This window comes from Nycticebus coucang, chromosome 7 (genome assembly GCF_027406575.1).
Source record: "Nycticebus coucang isolate mNycCou1 chromosome 7, mNycCou1.pri, whole genome shotgun sequence".
In the NCBI taxonomy this organism is placed as follows: domain Eukaryota; kingdom Metazoa; phylum Chordata; class Mammalia; order Primates; family Lorisidae; genus Nycticebus; species Nycticebus coucang.
The window spans coordinates 54,437,234-54,449,066 of record NC_069786.1 but is presented as its reverse complement, the minus strand read 5'-3'; the positions used below and the strand labels follow the sequence as shown (position 1 = coordinate 54,449,066).

General features: G+C 44.2%; 1 pseudogene across 1 annotated transcript; it reads right to left on the bottom strand.

Annotated features, from left to right (window-relative positions):
• Window positions 1-6,108: 6,108 nt before the first annotated feature.
• Window positions 6,109-9,113, bottom strand: LOC128589709 (elongation factor 2-like; annotated as a pseudogene). The gene has a single exon (XR_008381121.1). The product of XR_008381121.1 is annotated as an elongation factor 2-like (transcript).
• Window positions 9,114-11,833: the final 2,720 nt, after the last annotated feature.

Sequence of the window (11,833 nt, the reverse complement as noted above, 5' to 3'; positions counted from 1 at the left end):
GCACATACTACTCCTTCAGCTCTCTGGCACAAGTTATTTTCAGAATTGCTGCAAATAAGCATCATAGTATTTTCTTTCCACATTGTTTATTTAAAGAGACATGGGAGCCATCACGAGGAAGATTCATAGGCCCCAAATGTAAACCCTCCTGTCTGCTTTGTTTGAGTTAATGAAGATGTGATTTCAGAGTCATCTCTTCCCCCAGGTCTCACCTCTGCCCTGGGAAAATGGCAGACTCTGAGATTTATAGGAATTCTGACCTAAAGGGCCAGGAAGTGCACGGGACTGGAGAGGTGGCTAGCAAGGAGACTGGTCCCTGGGGGGAGCTGTTCCCAGAAGAGAAAATATTACATGCAGCTCTGCTTTCCACTGCACTGTTTTTAAACACTCCAAGATTTGTTACTCCTCTCGAAAGGGGCTCAGGCATGTGGAAGGCACCAGACTTCACTTAAGCGACTTCCCTTCCAAGTCTTAAGGCTGATAACCTATCATTTTAACTGGAAAAAAAAAAATCTTGATGTAATTAGAAAATCCCTCATTTAAAATTATAGATACAAGCTATATATTCATACTCCAAACAAAGTTTTAGGAAAAAATGATCATTTTTAGGTTAAAGTTTATTGTGAAAAATTTTATTTCAAACAATCAATTTTTGCCAATTCTATTCCTCTAACAGGGACAAGGCTGAAGACTGAAAGAAGCCTTAGAATAAATCATGAAAGCTCTGGACTAGAAACTGTTCGTAAATGGTCTCATTGAGAAATTTTTCAGATGAGAGTCACCCTTGAATGAATGAATGCATGCTGTATCAAATTATCCAGAGACAAAGAAGAGAAGCCATTCTCGCAGAACAAATGCAGCCTGCTTTGTTTGGGGGGCAAATCATTCTTGCAGCCAGTTTGGAAATGTCACTTTTAAGTCAATGAGAGTTGTGTTCAAATAGGAGGGGATGCAAGACTCTATTATATTCAGTAGGATGTGATGTTTTGCTTCTGAATGGTTTCTACAGTGCGTGAAAATTCTTTTTTTTTTTTTTGGGGGGGGGAGAGACGGAGTCTTTTTAATGTCTTGCACTGTTTTCAGGTTTTACAAAATGCTTCAGTTTTTATATTTAAAGGGCAGACACGATCCCACTGGAACACCAGCCGCCCAGCTACACAAGTTCTGACTTATTAGGCAGTCTTTTGAACTCTTCACTCAGTGAAAACAGACCACTGGGAAAAGAGATTTGTTGGCTCGCATGGGGGAACTGTCTTCTGGAAATGATCAGGATTTATAGTAGCCCAACCAGCCATTTTCTCTGTCTTCTGGGATAGTACCCACTAGGACTCTGTCTGTAATGGGATTGGTGTGAGCAACAATAATGTCCAGGGAGGAATAGGACACTGAAGGGAGACCGAGGAAAACTGATGGGAAAATCAATCCATTGCCAAGGATAGACCAGATGGGCTAGCAAGTGCGTGATCTGTAGGCCAGGCAAAGGCAGCTTGGCCCTCTTGTTCATTATGGCAAATGCTAAATCCCCCAAGACTGTTAGTAAGCTTATGAAATCAATTTGTTTTGTTGCCAATATTAAATTTTCTTTTATCACCAAAAGAAACTACATGCTAAGCAATAGTTTAGAGCACCATCAAACTCTTCTGGCAGATATTTAAATGTCTGGTGATGTTTTTATATCATTTTGAAGTAGGTATCATTTTTTAAAAGACAATCTTTATGGAGACAGGAGGATAAAATTGGGCTGTCAGTGATGAAATATTCTTGTCTCATGACAAGTTTAGGGAAAAAGCAGATGCTAGGTTTTTTTTTCCAAAGAGACAGGGTCACCTGTCACCCAGGCTGGAGTCCAAGTGGAGTGCAGTGCTGCTGGGATTATAGGTGTGAGCATAAGCTAGTTTCGATCTGTGAAAGTCTATATGGAAATAAAGAAGGGATGATACCTGGGGCACAATCTTATAGTGGAAATTCAAAAATTTTGAATGATCCCCATCAAAGATCTACTGACAAAAAGAAAGAAAGTTGAGGGTGGGGATAGTGATGAATATCTGTAGTCCCAGTTATTTAGAAGGGTAAGGTGAGAAGATTGCTTGAGTTTGAGGCCAGCTTGGGCAACATAGCGAGACACTCCTTCATCTCTTAAAAAAACCCCAAAAATTTAAAAAAGAAAGAAAGAAAAAGATTTATATATATATATATAATTTTTTGTTTGTTTGTTTTGTTTTTTTGAGACAGAGTCTTACTCTGTTGCCCAGGCTAGAGTGTCATGGTATTGGCCTAATTCACAGCAAACTCAGACTCCTAGATTCAAGCAATCTTCTTGCCTCAGACTCCCAAGCACTTGGGACTGTAGTCTGCAACACCTGACTGGGGTCTCTTGCTCAGGCTGGTCTTGAACTCCCAAGCAATCAACCTGGTTTGGCCTCCCAGAGTGCTAGGATTAAAAGCATGGGGCACTGTACCCAGCCTCATAAAGCAAGTTTTAAAGGGCACAAATTGCACATTTTGTCTGTTGACAAAGAATGAGTTTTCTGCTGCACAACCTTTCATTTTGGTCTTCATATAGAGACAACGCTATAGAAGAGTGGTGAATGGTCTGTAGCCAGAAGACTGTGTAGCTCTGGGAAGAAATAGAAAATGCACTCCATGTTACTATTTCTCAAATATGCCTTAAGGTGAACAATAAATGGCTAATAGATGCTAACAATAAGCATATATTACATTTTACTAACACCAAATGCCAGGCACGTAAACGTACACTTAATCTTTAAGTGATTACTATGGTGGTGGTGGTGGTGGTGGTGTTGATATTATTAGCCCATTTTATAGATGAGGAAACTGAGCCTAAGAAAAGTAACTTGTCCAAAGTCACCAAGCTATTTAGCTAAATGAAGCCAGTATTTGAATCCAAGCAGTGTAACTCTAGAGCCACAGTATTCAAGTTTTAGTAAGAACTAACCCTTATAGAGCGTACTATGTACTAGGCAGTCACTGCTCTAATTGAGGGTCATAGATGCTGTTCTTATCATCATTTTACAGAGAAGGAAACAGAGAGATTAAAACACTCTTCCAAGGTCACAGTACTATTAATGGTGGAGATGAGATTTAAATCCAGTTGTTTCAGCCCTAGACCCTGAGCACTTAATGCCTAATATACACATTTTCATGACACTTAGTAAAAATATTTGCATTTTGAATTTTTTAAAAGAGAGGCCTGAACTGTCTTACCTAATTGGTCATTTGAACGAAATGATTGTTTATTATTACAGCACTTAGTCTAAGAAATGTACCATGGCCAACTGCATGGCTGGGCTTTTGCTGGTCTATACTTCCCTCTAGTGGCTGATAGAAAATTTGGACAGTATAGCTATTCAAGGACAAACAGAACGTCATTCATTAAAGAGGATTCCTTTCTTTCTTTTTTTTTTTTTGTAGAGACAGAGTCTCACTTTATGGCCCTCGGTAGAGTGCCGTGGCCTCACACAGCTCACAGCAACCTCCAACTCCTGGGCTTAAGCGATTCTCTTGCCTCAGCTTCCCGAGTAGCTGGGACTACAGGTGCCCGCCACAACGCCCGGCTATTTTTTGGTTGCAGTTTGGCCGGGGCCGGGTTCAAACCCACCACCCTCGGCATATGGGGCCGGCGCCTTACCGACTGAGCCACAGGCGCCGCCCGAGAGGATTCCTTTCAAACATAAAAATAAGTCATTACCTGTATGTGATAATGTTTGTACTTTTAATAATTTTGAGAAAGATAATATAAATACTAAAAACTACTTTGAATTTAGTACTTTTACGTGAACGTGTATTTTTGTCTTTATTAATCTCAGTATATGCGTACAAAGGAAACAAGTACACACACACACACAGTCACTGATGTGTGTATGTTCTTATTTGTTTATCTAAATTGTCTTGGGCACTGATGGATTTGGAAGCCTCCACATTAGACTTCCTTTCAAGTTCCTTTGGCCAGAATTTCAACAAACACCCATGCTTAAACCAATTATAGGCAAGGAGAAAGGAATTAACCCCAAATCTTAGACTAATTAGTTCATTCTCCAGAATTGGGCATAGGGTCCACTTTCCTGAGAGGTAGAGTTGTGAAGAAAATGAGGATTAAGACCTGCTTTGAGAGGGGTCACAGTCTTACCAGAGTCTTACTTGTTCCTCAGTCTCCCTGCCTGGCTGACCTCAGGAGGTGGCATCTAGGGGACAAAGGTCACTGGGAGCATCCTCTTTGTGAAGGCCATAAGGGGTGCTTTACCTAAAGGAACTTAAAACAAAAATAAAATTAATTAAAATGTGGCCTGTTATTTATTGTCATCATTAGCCAGCAATTCTAAACAGTAATGGTGATAAAATAATTCTCCTTGAAAAAATTTTTTTGGCTAAGTTCTAAATGATGACTATGCTTTCTTTCCAGTTTTAATTATATATATGTTTCCAATCTGTATATGTAAATTACTTATTCTTTCGTAATCTGGTGTTCTACATCATGGTAATTAAGGTGGAGAACTTCCAGTTATGTAGCTGGCCTGTGACACATGCAGGCTCAGCTATAAGGATTTATTTCAGGAAAAAGTTCATGGTAAATAGGAATTATTAGGCCTCAGTGTGGGCACAGTTGTGTCCCACATTCCTGAGTCTAAACTGTGGATTTGAAAGGATCAGTGATCAATGATAATATAGACATTGTAAAGCAGCAATTCTTAACCTGCGGGGCGCAAACCACAGGAACCGTATTAAAGGGCCGCAGCATTAGGAAGGTTGAGAACCACTGTTGCAAAGACAGAGAAACAGGGCTTGAGTAACTTTAATTGTTTCATTCTATATGACCACACAAATTCGTTTACAAATAGCCAGAATCAACCTAGAACAAATGTACAGTGAAACGTTAAGCTTTAAAATTATTTATTGAAGATTGGCACATAGAAATCGTGGAGGACATCGTTAACTCTGCAAAGACAAAACCTAAGGAAATGGACATTTTGAAGAAAGATGTCAGGAGAAATAACAAAAGATGCTGGTCTGTGGAGCCAGGAGAAATCAGAAGAATGTTTGAATGCTTGAATTGTTTTCACTAAGAACTAGACACTTATTCTAAACAGTAAAGGATCAAATACAATCAATGCTTACTATCATTTGGCTACTTTCTATGATTTTTGCAAAAGAAAACTTTGGGAAGTTTTAACTAAATACAAAAGAAATTTATGATGAAATTCCTGGTGATGATACTTGAGGGAAATATTTTTGACTGCGGAGATGTTTGAAAACCTCTCCAATTTATCCTGAAGAAACAACAGGGACAGAATTACAATCTTGGATTGACTGTGACATGGGATTTTTATGAATCTCTATCAGCCTCATCTTGTTGCCTAAGATTTTTCTTAACTATTTGTATATGTATTACTTCATTTGAAAGAAGTTTTTCAAAATTAAAATAATTAAAAGTGCTTGGTATGAGCTACCACACCTGGCCTAAGGTATTTTAAAATTATCAATTACTCTTTAAAAAAAATTTTTTTTTTCCTTTTAGAGTTTTTTTGTTTTTTAAATGTTTTTAACTGGCTTGATTAACTTAGTGACTGCTGGTGTCTGGTTGCAGATCACTATCTTAATGAAATCTTAGTAGTAGCTGGGAGTGGTGGCTCATGCCTGTAATCCCAGCACTCTGGGAGGCTGAGGTGGGTGGATTGCCTGAGTTTAGGAGTTCTAGACCAGCAAAAATGAGACCCTGGCTCTAAAAAATAACTGGGTGTTGTGGAGGACACCTGTAGTCCCAGCTACTTTGGAGGCTGAAGCAAGAGGCTCTCTTGAACCCAAGAGTTTGAGGTTGCTGTGAGCTATGATGCCACAGTACTTTACCAAAGATGGCAAAGTAAGACTCTGTCTCAAAAAAAAAAAATTAATAAAATAAAATAAAAAACTTAACTGCTAATGGCCTACTATTGATCTTATTGATCACACAGTTGATTAACATGTATTTGGTATGCCAGATGTATTATACAGGGTGTCCACAAAGTTCATGTGCAATTTAAAACAGACAAGTATTTAAAATTGCACATGAACTTTGTGGACACCCTGTATAATGTGTTCTTTTTTTTTTTGAAGTCACCACCGTATCAAATGTATTATTCCAATGGCACTAACACAGCTGGAGTTGCTCATGGTCACACCACACAGGACTCCCTGCCTTCTAGAAATTACCTACCCGCTGTTCCTTTCTCCTTTCTGGGGGAAAAAACCACTATGGGCCATTTGCCCAAATATACCTCTTAATGCGTTCATTTACAAATTTTTGGACATCTGAGTTTCCCTCTGAAAAAATGGAAAAAAAAAGTTGAGTGTCCCATTCCCTCCTCCCTCTGCCCCACCGGCCAAATCAGTCCTTTATAAGAGGGCATTTCTGCTGCCCTTGCAATCTGGAAATAAATATCAAAAGAAACAGCATCAAGTGTTAATGTTGAGCGATGGCCCAGAGCCTCTCAGGTGGAGCATCACTGTGTTGTGTCGGGATAGTCTCGAGGTGTTGTCTGAGAATGAGGACGTGTTGCTGTGGTCAAACTGAGTGTGGGTGCTGAGCCCATCCCACCCAAGTGGGGGGGCACTGCAGCAGGGGCAGCCTACAATTTGTCCAGGAAGTTGTCCAGGGCTGGGATGCCTTCCTTCAGGCCTTTGCACTTATGGGTCTCTGCCACAACCTGGCTGGGGTGACTGGTGTGGTCAAAGGGGTCTCCGGGCAGGATCTGCCAGTTGTCAAACACGCACCGGGGGAAGGCCTGGCCACCCGTGTTGGACCTCAAGTTGGCAGTGAAACCAAAGGACTCATTGACGGGCAGGTAGGCTTTAACAATAAACATGGGGGTGCCAGCCACCTGGGACTCCTCGAAGACATGGCTCCACTTCCTGTTCAGTACACCGTATATGCCACCAACCACTAGTTCTGGACATTGTATTTCCACAAGGTAGATGGGCTCCATGAGCCGGGGCTGGGCAGTCAGCACACTGGCATATAGGCAGTGCCGGGCTGTGGGGATGATCTGTCCACCCCCACGGTGGATGGCATCTGCATGCAATGTCACATCATGAACATCAAAGCGCACACCCCGCATGTTCTCTTCACACAGTGCTCCCTCCTTGGTGGCCCCCTGGAAGCCAGCCACCACGCTGTCCTTGATTTTATTGAGGTACTGCACGCCCTTGGTGATGTCACTGAGAATGTTTGGGCAGACACCTCTACCTTGTCGATGTCCTCAGCCAGACCATCAGGGAAGGGCCCAGCCTTCATGTAGAGCCGGTTGTGCTTGTTGGGGGACTTAGAGAGGCAGAGCACTCTGGACTCCTCGCTAACTGTCTCACGATATGAGACAACTGGGTCAGATTTCTTGATGGGGATGCAGGCGTGGTCCTCCTCCAGGTCCTTCAGGCAGATTTCCAGGTGCAGCTCACTGGTGCCCGCAATAATATGCTCCCCAGACTCCTTAATGATGCACTGCACCATGGGGTCAGACTTGGCCAGGCGCTTCAGCCCCTCTACCAGCTTAGGCAGGTCAGCTGGGTTCTTGGCTTCCATGGCAACCCTGACAACAGGACTGACACTGAACTTCATCACCCTCATGTTGTGGGCATGCTCAAAGGTGGTGATGGTGCCCGTCTTCACCAGGAACTGGTCAACACCCACCAGGCCCACAATGTTCCTGCAAGGCACGTCCTCTATGGGCTCCACGTAGCGGCCCATCATCAGAATTGTTCTCTGGATGGGCTTCAGGTAGAGGTCCTCCTTCTTCCTGGGGGTATAGTTGGGCCCCATGATCCTGACCTTCAGGCCAGTAGACACCAGCCCCAGAAGACACGTCCGAAGGCATAAAATCGACCTCTGTCAGAGGTTGGCACCATTTTGGAAATGTACATCATAAGGGGGCCTTTGGGGTCACAGTTTTTAATGCCCATGGCAGCCTCATCATCTGGGGGCCCCTTGTACAGAAGTTCACAGGGTACTTCTGGGCTGTCATGGGGGAAGGCAGGTGGATGGTGATCATCTGCAACAGGGCATCCCCGGCAGGCAGTCAGGGGCGCATCACAGCCTTCAGCAGAGGTTTGCCTTCTTTGTCCTTATCTTCACTGTCCAACTTGATGTCCAATTTTTCAATCAGTTTTGCTGTCTCCTCTTTCTTGAAATTCATGATTGCGTGAAATACCTTGAAGATGGGATCTAAGATGAGCTGACAGAACGTCTGGGGAAGCTTCTTTCCATCAGGGCTGGTGGCTGACTTGCTGAATTTGCCATTGGCTGGGTCAAAGTACCGGTCACCCCACAGCTTCTTCATCATGTCCTCCACTTTCCTGGCCCGCTCAGCTAGCACAAGCTGGCCCTCGCCCTTGGCTGCAAACTGGGCCACGTACATCTCTGCGAACTGCTTCAGGGTGAAGGCCCAACCATGGAGGCCAGACCCAAAACCCACAGTGCCAAGGACAGGGTCAATCATGATGTTGCCCATGGGACCACTCTCGCCCTCCCCGTAGGTGGAGATGATGACATTCACGTTCTCCATGATACGCTGGAAGGTCTGGTAGAGTTCCTCAGGCTCCAGCTACAGCTCAAGCAGAGCATGGTCCATTTTGTTCATCATCAGTACAGGCTTGATGCACTCAGCAATGGCTTGCCTCAGCACCGTCTCTGTCTGTACACACACGCCTGACACACAGTCCACCACCACCAAGGCGCCATCAGTGACTCGGAGGGCAGCTGTCACCTCTGAGGAAAAGTCTACATGCCCAGGAGAGTCAATGAGGTTGATGAGGAAACCAGAGCCATCCTTGCTCTACTTAATGAAGTTCAAGTCATTTTCAGAAAGCTCATAGAAAAGGGAGATGGCAGTTGACTTGATGGTGATACAACGCTCCTGCTCATCCTTCCGGGTGTCAGTGAATCATGTTTCCCCAGCCCGGGCCGATGCAATGATGCCTGCCTTGCATACCAGGGAGTCTGTCAGCGTGGACTTATCATGATCCACGTGGGCAATGACAGACATGTTATGGATGTTGGCCTTCTTGTCCATGATGGCCCGGATCTGGTCTACCGTGAAGTTCACTTGTATCACTTCCCGTTTGGCCATTTCCCCGCTGCCCAAGGCCCCTGGCAGAAAATGGAACTCAAACTCACGGCCTGCGGGTTACATAAGGTGCCACCCCGACTCCTGTATAATGTATTCTTATACAAAAAAGTAAGCTGAGGAAAGAAAAATGTATGAAAAAGTTATTAAGAAGAGAAAACATATTTCCTGTTCATTAAGCAAAAGTGGATCAGAATAAAGGGTTTCATCTTGCTTGTGTTCACATTGCATGGGCTGAAGAGGAAGAGAAAGAAGAGGAATTGGTCTTTTGTTCCAGGTAGAAGCCAGAGAAAATCCGTGTGTAAGTGGACACAGTCAGTTCAAGCCTGTGTTGTTCAAGGGTCAATTGCATTTGGAGGTGTGGTTGTTAGGAGGTAATTAGGTTTCCATGAGGTCATGTGGGTGGGGCATCCGTGATGGGATTCGTTATAAGAAGAAGACCAGATACCAGAGCTTTCTCTCTCTCCGTGTGCTCGCACCACAGAGAGGCCAGTGAGAACACAGTGAGAAGGTAGCTGTCCGCCAGCCAGGAAGAAGGCCCTCTCCGAGAACCCCCTCTGTTCCCACCTTGATCTTGTACTTCAAAACTGTGAGGAAAATGAAGGCCCGTCACTCAAAACCACCCATTTTATGGTATTTCTTACAGCATTTGGAAAGAGCTAAGACACCCTGCCGAGGGCAAATTAATAGTCCATTGTTTGGATAAATCTATATTTCCAGAAATTCAACTTTATCTTCCTGATCAAGAATATTCTGGAAGAGTAAAGTCATGTTAGTGCAGACACTGAGCTGTTTGACTATAGACAGTTCTCAATATATGCAACGTTCAGTAAAATGAAATTATCACTTTTTGCATTTCTTTTTAGGCAATCATTATTATTCATTTCATTTCATAATTATTTCTGAAAATAGTTTGGTTACATAGAGGAGGGTTGTTAAAATGATCTTTTCTGGTTGCCAATTATGCTAGGGAGGCCTGCTAGAAGAATCATATAAAAAAGAGTTTTCAGCAGTGTGGAGCTAGAACACTAGGGCCATCTGGACCTGGCCGTGTACCCACAAAAGAAAATGAAGTTGTGGGCGGCACCTGTGGCTCAGTGAGTAGGGTGCAGGCCCCATATGCAGAGGGTGGCAGGTTCAAACCCAGCCCCGGCCAAACTGCAACAGAAAAATAGCCGGGCGTTGTGGCGGGCGCCTGTAGTCCCAGCTGCTCTGGAGGCTGAGGCAAGAGAATCGCGTAAGCCCAAGAGTTAGAGGTTGCTGTGAGCCGTGTGACGCCACGGCACTCTACCTGAGGGCGGTACAGTGAGACTCTGTCTCTACAAAAAAAAAAAAAAAAGAAAGAAAATGAAGTTGTATGAGTAATTCTAGAGATACTCTGAAAGTCCATAAGGAGTTATTCATCATGGACTTTTTCTGGTGTGTTAGGAATATTAGTTTGTACAACTTTGTTCATACATCATTATTCATGGTAGCTAAAAGGTGGAAGCAACCCAAGTGTCCATCAACAGAAGAATAGATGAAAAATATGGGGTATATATTAATACAGGGGATGAACCTTGAGGGCCTCATGCTAAGTGAAATAAGCCAGTCACAAAAAGGCAGGTGCTATGATTCCACTTGTATAACCTACAGCAGTCAAGTTTATGGAGACAGAAAGTAGAATGGTGGTCCCTGGGGCTGGGGGGAAACGGGAGTTGTTATTTAATGGGTATAGAGTTTAGGTTTGGGAAGACGAAAAGAGTTCCAGATATTGGTTGTGTAACACTGTAAGTACATTTTTTTTTTTTTTGGAAGGTATCACGTAAAATTCTTTATTATAGACCTACAAAAAATGAGAGAATTATATATTACTATCACTTGTTCGGGTTTCTTTTTTCCTTCTTTTTATTTTTACAAAACTGCTGCAGGAAAGAAAGATGTAGGAGCAGATGCTCACATCGGGAGAGACCAAGGCGTTGCTGTCTGATGGGGAACATCGTTGGGGGGACTCTCCCCGAGCACCCTGGAGAACCGCCACAGGCCCGGAGGGAGCAGATGAGAGCAGATGGTGGGGAGCACTGTCTCCAGGCAAGCGCTGAGCCCAGGGGTTTGAGGTTGCTGTGAGCTATGATGGCACAGCCCCCAGAGGCCTTGGAGAATACTTTCCAGAAAGGAGATTAGAGTGGTTTTGAAAGGTGAATTGGAGTTTGGCAGGTAGGAAGGGTGCGAGGGAAGGGCTGAGGAATCCTGGGTGGAAGTAATAGCCCGTGCCCCAGGCCAGCGTCTAGGGATTATGGTAACCTTAAGAAAGAGGGGAGCACACTGTGTTTGGTAGAGTAGAGGAGGTGACCCGGGCCAGGCTAAGGAGTTGGCATTTAATCCTGTAGCCAAGACAGGCTGTTAAGTAGACTGTGATAGGACTCCTTGTTGAAGGAGGGAGCTCTGGCTCCCAGGGAGGATGAGTAGCAGAGGGAGAGAGCGGAGGTGGGGAGACCAGGGAGGGGTTGTTGCAATACCCAGGCTATGCTCCAGCAGGGAACGAATTTGTCAGGACAAGCCAGGCCGGGGGTGGGGGGGTGGGAGAGCCAGGGGCTCAGCCTCAACTCCCTGCAGTCATCTGCTCCCTCACTCACCCACTGCGCTTCCACTCCTGAGCCAACAGAACGTCTGCCGCTGACATTTGGAACAGTGGCAAATGCTCAGAGAAAGGGAGGCTTGTGGCAAGAGCTAACCCCCAAGCC